The sequence below is a fragment of the Pleurodeles waltl genome, chromosome 6, assembly GCF_031143425.1.
Source record: "Pleurodeles waltl isolate 20211129_DDA chromosome 6, aPleWal1.hap1.20221129, whole genome shotgun sequence".
In the NCBI taxonomy this organism is placed as follows: domain Eukaryota; kingdom Metazoa; phylum Chordata; class Amphibia; order Caudata; family Salamandridae; genus Pleurodeles; species Pleurodeles waltl.
In genome coordinates this window covers 1,428,416,102-1,428,425,062 of record NC_090445.1, presented here as the reverse complement: position 1 = coordinate 1,428,425,062, position 8,961 = coordinate 1,428,416,102, and positions in this window count along the sequence as shown.

The following is an 8,961-nucleotide window of genomic DNA, read 5'->3' as shown; positions in this document are numbered from 1 at the left end:
GATGTTGGGGTGCATGCAGGTGTGAGTGTAGACGTCACAGGGAGGGAGGAGGGAGACGAGGAGGACGGGGACACAGAGGTGGTAGTGACTGTTGATATGTCTGCATCTGTGTGTTGCTTGGGTGAATGCTTGTGTTTTCTGTGGTGCTTATGTTTGGATGAGCTGGCCTTGGGTGTTGAGGTGTGTGCAGGCTGGTCTGATGGTGTGGATGGGATAGGTTGAGGTACAGGAGACAGAGAAAGGGTGGAGGCAGATAGAAGAGGGAGACTGGAGACAGGGACAATGGCTGCCGTCAGTGCTGAGGCCAGAGCAGTGAACGCTCGTTGATGGGCAGCCTGACCCGAATGAATGCCCTCCAGGTAGGCATTGCTCCGATGCACCTCCCTTTCCACCCCCTGGATGGCATTCAGAAGGGTAGTCTGCCCAACAATGACCGTCCTCACCAGGTCAATGAGCTCCGCACTGAGGGCAGCAGGGGTAACAGAGGCAGGGGCTGAGGTGCCTGGGGCGAAGGAGACGCGCGCCTTCCTGGCCGAGCGGCCACGGAGCGAAGACTGAGGGGCTGCTGGGAGGGCGGTGCTCTGGGTGGCGGCTGTACCTGTTGTTGCAGGGGGCACAGATGGTGCCGCCACAGCTAGGGAGCTCCTAAACGAGGACGTGTCCGTGTCGCTGGTGTCTCCACCGGCCTCCGTTGTGGTGCTCCCCTCGCCCTCCGGATCACTGGTGCCCTCGGTGTCTGTGTCAGTGCCCACCGGGGCCTGGTGACCTGCAGCTCCCTCCTGCTCCGACGCCAAATCTCCTCCGCCTGATGATGCTAAAACACAAGAAGACAAAGATTTAGGGTGGGGGGAGAAATGAAACAAAGTTGAGTGCATGCCTTAGCAATACCCTTTGCGGAGAGGACAGACACAGGTGCCTCGTGCACTAAGTCGCGAACTTGGGGTACACTACTCAGTACTTCTGACTAGGCAAACAGGTCTAGGGACAACACACGCGCACATGTGTGATGCTGGAGCATGGGTAGCTGCACTTGGCACCCTACAGAGGTGGGGGGCGGGGGCACAGGGCCATGCCTAAGGGAGCGGACTACACTACAGAGAGCGCCCTGGCCTAATGTCACCCACAGCCCTCCTCCCCCACCCAGACGCCTCCAATGCGCATACAGATAGGAGAATGTGCGGATACTCACCCCCTTGTGTCTGCTGTGCTGTCCTCAAGCGCCCATCCAAATTAGGGTAGGCCACCGCCAGGATCCGGGACATCAGGGGGGTCATGGTGCGACTGGCACCCCTCCTAGGTCGGGAGGCCATCCCCAGCAGTGTTTCTGCGGTCTTCCTCGTTCCGCGGCGGATGTCCTCCCACCTCTTGCGGCAGTGGGTGCCCCGTCTGTTGTAGACCCCCAAGTTCCGGACTTCCTTGGCGATGGCACGCCAAATATCGATTTTCTGGTGGGCGCTCACCTGTTTGACATGTACAGGGTGGGAAAGAGAAACCGTCACATATCTGCATGTTTGGAGTACATGCCCCCCCCCTCCCCAACCTTGTCATGGTTCCCATTCTCTCATCTGTCGTGCGTTGCACTCCTCATTCCCTCCACACCCCACCAACTTACATCCCCCCCCCCCTCCACACAGGCATAACCCATTCAATGTGCACTGAGTGTACTCACCTGTTGGTCTGGAGGACCGTAGAGTAGCGCATACTGGGGGAGGACCCCGTCCACGAGCTTCTCCAACTCTTCTGAACTGAAGGCGGGGGCCCTTTCACCAGTAGCAGCAGCCATTGTCACTTCCAGACCGAGTTCACAGCAGCACTTGCAGTATAGGTCCTCTCCTGTGGATGATCAGGTCTCGAATGATTGAGCAGATAGAAAATGGCGGTCACGCCCGCGGCGGTGCGTACCGCGGCGGTGCGTCCCGCGACCGCCGGCGCACATCGTCATTGGCTCCTGAAACCCATAGGCTTCAATGTTAACCAATGCGTCTTCGCACAGCGGTCTTCGACCGCCTACCGCCACGGTGTGCCCCGCCAGCGCAGTGACCTCACATCCCATTGTCCCACTTCACAGGTCAGGCATCGGCCATTTCAAGGGCCCACATGGCTTAATTTCTAATGCGTCACACAGGCCTAGGCCTTGCAATGGCACACATACAAAGATATCAAACCATACATTTACCTGTACTGTGCAAGCTGTGTTGTACGTACCTGTGAGTGGATTGACTCTGTACTCCATATTCTCCTTCCTAGGCACCGTCCGCTGGGACTAGCGATGAGAAGGAGGAATCCTCGCGTGTACCGGCCGCTGGTGGACCTGTCCACAATGGAAGAACGCAACATAATACTACGATACCGACTTGACCGAGCCTCCATCCATGAACTGTGTGCCCAGCTGGAGCCAGCCCTGATGTCCCCCATCCGCCAACCCACAGGAATTCCCCCTCTAGTGCAGGTTCTGTCTGTCCTCCATTTCTTTGCAACTGGCTCATTCCAGACAACAGTGGCCATGTCATCTGGGATGTCTCAGCCTATGTTTTCCAAGATCTTATCCAGAGTGTTGTCTGCCCTGATGAAACTCATGCGGAGCTACATCATTTTCCCAGAGGAGGGTGATTTGCCTACAGTGAAGGCTGATTTCTATGCCCTTGGACACATCCCCAACATCATTGGTGCAATTGATGGGACCCATGTGGCTTTAGTCCCCCCAAATGACGATGAACAGGTGTACAGGAACAGGAAGAATTACCATTCAATGAATATCCAGGTGGTCTGTTTGGCTGACCAGTACATCTCCCATGTAAATGCCAAGTTCCCAGGGTCAGTGCATGACGCGTATGTTATGCGAAATAGCAGCATTCCCTATGTGATGGAACAGCTACAGAGACAGCGTGTGTGGCTAATAGGTGACTCTGGTTACCCCAACCTGCCGTGGCTATTGACCCCAGTGAGGAATCCCAGGACCAGGGCAGAGGAACGGTACAATGAGGCCCATGGGCGTACTAGGAGGGTGATTGAGCGAATCTTTGGGCTCCTGAAGGCCAGGTTTAGGTGCCTGCATATGACAGGTGGATCCCTAATGTACTCACCAAAGAAGGTGTGCCATATCATCGTGGCGTGCTGTATGCTCCACAACCTGGCTTTGCGACGCCAGGTGCCTTTCCTGCAGGAGGATGGTCCAGATGGTGGTGTTGTAGAAGCCGTGGAGCCTGTGGAGAGTGAAGAGGAGGAAGACTCTGAGGACGACACAGACAATAGGGACAGAGTGATACAACAGTATTTCCAGTAACACACAGGTAAGAATCACCCACGCCATTTCACAATTGCTTATAGCCTCCTTCATCTGTACTTTCTGTAGTTCCCCACAGATGTTTTTCATTAATTTTTGCCTTTCCCTTCCCTTCTCAGTGCTGTCTGACTCAGTACCTGACTTCTGCTTGGTTCGCCCATGAAATACAGCGTATTGACATTGGTATGTTGTCATGACTAATTGACAGAACAGAAATTGAACAGTAATATGTAATACATTTGTTAATAATACAGCATGACTCAAAACAGATTTGTGTGCAAAATGTGATTTATTTACAGTGCTAGATATCGGTACATGTGATTCTAAGGGTAATGGGTGGGGGTGGAGGAATATCCATGGCAGAGTCCAGTTCTCAGTCTCACAGGTGCATTGTCCTTTTGCCTGTGGAAGGATGGAGCATAGGCAGTTCATGGTTGGACAGGGTGGCAATGTGGGACAGTGGGAAGACTTGAAGGGGTATGTCCTGCTGGCAGGGGTCTTGACATCCTACTCTGTCTTTTTTTTAGGTCTCAGGCTCCTCTTACGGGGTGGTTGTTCTTCAGCAGGAGGTGGGGTTCTGGGGGGCTGTCGAGGTGTTGGGACCTCCTGTCCACTAGCGCCGGCGGAGGTGGTAGGCTGTTCCTGGTCCGGGCTAGTGACAGGGGCCCTGTGTGGTGCACCATGGTCCCGCAACGTGTCCTCTATCCTGTGGAGGGCCAGGACGATGGTCCCCATTGCGGTCCCGATGATTCTCAGCTCCTCCCTGAACCCCATGTAGCGTTCCTCCTGCTGTGCCTGGATCTCAGTGAACCTGGCCAGTACCGTCGCCATCGTTTCTTGGGAGTGGTGGTATGCCCCCATGAGGGTGGTGAGGGCCTCTTGGAGAGTGGGTTCCCTGGGCCTCTCCTCCCCCCCTGTCGCACAGCAGCCCTCCGAGCTGCCCGGTTTCCCCCGGCCTCTGTCCCCTGGACGGTGTGCCCGCTACCACTGCCCCCAGGTCCCTGTTGTTGTTGGGGTGTTGGGTTAGCCTGGGTGCCCTGTAGTGGCAGACACACCGCTGATTGAGCTGTCCTAGAGACAGAGGCATGGGCCCGCTGGGTGGGAGCTGTGCTGGTGTTGGCAGAGGGGGTCGGGTCTGGTGTGGCCTGTGGCTGCCTGAGGGGAACCGACTGCCCAGAGGTCCCCGATGGTCCGGGCTGGTCATCAGGTTCACTGTCGACAGAGCTGCTATCCTCAGTGTGGGCCTGTTCCGGTGGTGGGATGGACACTTCTGGACCCTCCTGGCTGGTGTGTTGTCGTTCGGGTCCTGCATGGGGTAAGAGAGTTTGGTTATTGTTTCTGTGTGTGCAATAGCGTGCGTGTTATGGGTGCCCTTGTCCCCCAGTGCAGGCATTCCCTTGAGGGAGGTGTTGTGAGGGTAGTTAGTGGGGGGGGGGGGTTAGTGCAGTGGTCATGCTTAGGTGATGGGTGCCCATGATTTGTGTTGGCATGCAGGAGTTGGTGTTGGGATGGGTGGGTTGTGCTGGTGAGACATTGTCAGGGAGGATGTGTGCTGGGGGGTTGGGGGTGAGGGTGGGGGTGTGGGTTGCCATGCTGGTGGGGTGGGGGGGATATAGTAGTTGAGATTGGACTTACCAGAGTCCATTCCTCCGGCTACTCCTGCGAGGCCCTGAGGATGCAGGATGTTCAAGACCTCTTGCTCCCACGATGTGAATTCGGGAGGGGTGGGTGGGGGTCCGCCGCCAGTCTTCTGGACCGTGATGTTGTGCCTGGAGACCATCGATCGGACCTTCCCCCGTAGGTCGTTCCATCTTTTGCGGATGTCCTCTCTATTCCTGGGATGCTGTCCCACCGCGTTGACCCTGTCCACGATCCGCTGCCATAGCTCCGCCTTCCTAGCTATACTGGTGTGCTGCACCTGCGAGCCGAAGAGCTGGGGTTCCACTCATAGGATTTCCTCCACCATGACCCGGAGTTCTTGGTCCGAAAAGCGTGGGTGCCTTTGGGGTGCCATGGGGTGGTGTGGGTGAGGTGTGGGGTGGTGTATGTGATGATAAGTATGTTGGTGAGTGGTGCTTTGTGCTACTATGTGGTGTGTGTGATGGTGTAGTGTGCCTCAGTGTGTCTTGCTATGGATTGTCTGCTGTGTCTCTCTCTCCTTCTCTCAGTAATTATGGTCGCAGGGGTTTGTGGGTGATGTGGGTGTGTGTTTTATAGTTGGTTGATTGTGTGGGAGTGGTGTGTGTATGTGTATCAGGTGTGTGTATTTCAAATTGTCCAATGTGGCTGTGTTTTGGTGCTGTGTGTGTATTTTGACCGCGGCGGTGTGTAGCGCCAATGGAATACCGCGTTTGAATGACCGCCGTGTGGATTCGTGGGTCGTAATGGCATGGGCGTATTTCTGTTGGCGTGACGGTGGAGGTTTGGTCATCTCCAGTTTCTCGCTGCCCGCTGATGTGGCGGGCTGCAGTGGAGGACGGATTTTTGGAGGTTTGGCCGTTGTGGGTCAGAATGACCGTGGCGGTTAACCGCGGCCGCGGCGGTGTTATGGCGGTCTTCTGACTGGCGGTAAGGGCCTTTTACCGCCGAGGTCAGAATGACCCCCTTAGTGTGTGGGCACCCTGGCACTAGCCAAGGTGCCCCCACATCGTTCAGCGCAAATTCCCCGAACTTTGTGAGTGCGGGGACACCATTACACGCGTCATTACCTATGTATAGCGTCCCAATGGTAACTCTGAACATAGCCATGTAACATGTCTAAGATCATGGAATTGTCACTCCAATACCATTCTGGTATTGGGGAGACAATTCCATGATCGCCCGGGTCTCTAGCACAGAACCCGGGTACTGCCAAACTGCCTTTCCGGGGTTTCCACTGCAGCTGCTGCTGCTGCCGACCCCTCAAACAGGATTCTGCCCTCCTGGGGTCTGGGCAGCCCCGGCCCAGGAAGGCAGAACAAAGGATTTCCTCTGACGGAGGGTGTTACACCCTCTCGCTTTGGAAATAGGAGTGAAGGGCTGGGGAGGAGTAGTCTCCCCCAGCCTCTGGAAATGCTTTGATGGGCACAGATGGTGCCCATCTCTGCATAGGCCAGTCTACACCGGTTCAGGGATCCCCCACTCCCCTGACCAGTGCCTCCCAGGGGAGGTGCCCAGAGCTTCTCCAGTGCGTCCCAGACCTCTGCCATCTTGAATTCAGAGGTGATGGGGGCACACTGGACTGCTCTGAGTGGTCAGTGCCAGCAGGTGACGTCAGAGACCCTCTCTGATAGGCTCTTACCTCTCTTGGTAGCCAATCCTCCTTTCTTGGTAGCAAAACCTCCTTTTCTGGCTATTTAGGGTCTCTCCTCTCGGGTATTCTTCAGATAACGAATGCAAGAGCTCTCCAGAGTTCCTTGGCACTTCCCTCTTTGACTTCTGCCAAGGATTGACCGCTGGCTGCTCCAGGACACCTGCAAAACCGCAACATAGTAGCAAGACGACTACCAGCAACATTGTAGTGCCTCATCCGGAAAGTGCCGGCTTTCTCGACTGTTTCCTGGGCATGCTCTGGGGGCTGTCTGCCTTCACCCTTCACTGGAAGCCAAGAATAAATCTCCTGTGGGTCGACGAAATCTTCCCCCTGCTAACGCAGGCACCAAAAGACTGCATCACCAGTCCTCTGGCTCCCCTCTCATCCTGACGAGCGTGGTCCCTGGAACACAGGAGCTAGATCCAAGTGACCTCCACAGTCCAGTGATCCTTCAGTCCACGTTTGGTGGAGGTAAGTCTTTACCTCCCCACGCTACACTGCAAACCTGTGTACTGAGTGATTTGCAGCTGCTCCGGCTTTGGTGCACTTCTCCAAGGATTCCTTTGTGCACAGCCTAGCCTGGGTCCCCAGCACTCCGTCCTGCAGTGCTCAACCCTCTGAGTTGGACTCCGACGTCGTGGGACCCTCCTTTTGTGAGTCTGGTCATACCAATCTTCTAAGTGCCTGTTCTGGTAATTCTGCGAGTGCTGCCTGCTTCTGCGGGGACTCTCTGAGTTGCTGAGCATCCCCTCTGTCTCCTCCTCCAAGGGGCGACATCCTGATCCTTCCTGGTCCCCAGCAGCACCCAAAAACCTCTACCACAACCCTTGCAGCTAGGAAGGCTTATTTGCGGTATTTCTGCATGGAAACACTTCTGAAACATCCAGCACGCCGTGGGACATCTTTTATCCAAAGGGGAAGTTCCTAGCCCTTTTCTTTGTTGCAGAATCTTTGGCTTCTTCCACCCAGAGGCAGCCCTTTTGCACCTTCATCCGGGGTTTCCTGGAGTCCTGCCCCCCCGGACACTATTGCGACTCTTGGACTTGGTCCCCTTGCCTTGCAGGTCCTCATGTCCAGGAATCTGTCTTCAGTGTTTTGCTGGTGCTTGTGGTTCTTGCAGAATCCCCCATCACGACTATTGTGTCTTTCTGGGGTAGTAGGGTAACTTTACTCCTACTTTTCAGGATCTTGGGGTGGGGTATCTTGGACACCCTGACTGTTTTCTTACAGTCCCAGCGAACCTCTACGAGCTCCCATAGGTTTGGGGTCCAATCATGATTCGCATTCCACTATATTACTTACCTTCTAACGGAGGATATTCTCTGAGATACTTTTGGCATATTGTCATAAAAATAAAGTACAGTTATTTTTAGTAACTCTGAGTATTGTGTTTTCTTATGATATTGTGCTATATGATATACGTGGTATAGTAGGAGCTTTGCATGTCTCCTAGTTCAGCCTAAGCTGCTTTGCCATAGCTACCTTCTATCAGCCTAAGCTGCTAGAAACACCTCTATTCTACTAATAAGGGATAACTGGACCTGGCACAGGGTGTAAGTCCCACAAGGTACCCACTATAAGCCAAGCCAGCCTCCTACAAAGACTAATCACAAAGAAGGTTCCATAGCACAGATATTGGATTGGTACATATCTGCCTGAAACCCAGTGTGGTATTGAGATATCACGAACATAGACATCCCATTCCAGACAGAGAAGGTACTCACTAGGACAATGCATTCATATTGCAGGTAACACAAAGGAGCCTGAACGGAAAGGGTATGTGAAATGTGTCCATCTGCGTGGGACTCCAGTGATATTCTCCATTTGGGTGCAGTCTTTTCAGGTTTGAGCAACACTTCCTCTCCAGGTAGAGTAGTTGATCTCTTTGGTTCATGGGGTAGAATGAGGCTCCTCTCTGGGCACCCCTCTTTGAGGTTGATCAATACTTTCTCTCTGGGTGTAGTGGTTCGAGCTTTTATGGGCAGTCAGGTTGAGTGATCCTTCTTTGTAGAAGTGTCAGGGACAGAACATGACTCTCCAAGCTCAGATGATTCAGAGGAATTGCACTGGGAAGACATGTCCTTCTCCTCCTGTGAGCAATAATTTCAGAAGTCTGAGTTGGTCAAGATCTTCCCTGCTCTAGATGTGTCTCTCTCAGCTGCTTTTGATGAGTTGATAACAATCTGGATCCCCAGAACCATGAGCAGGACATTCTTTATAATAAGAAGAGGAGACAAGAGTATAGACCACAATCTAACGCATTGGTATCTTGGAGCCCTAGAAACAAACAAACACAAAAAAGCACAGGTCTTCATCACCCACCAGTGTTTGTTTCCACTCTCTGGTCCCCGTGATTTTTTACTTGTTTGGATTTATGATGACTATC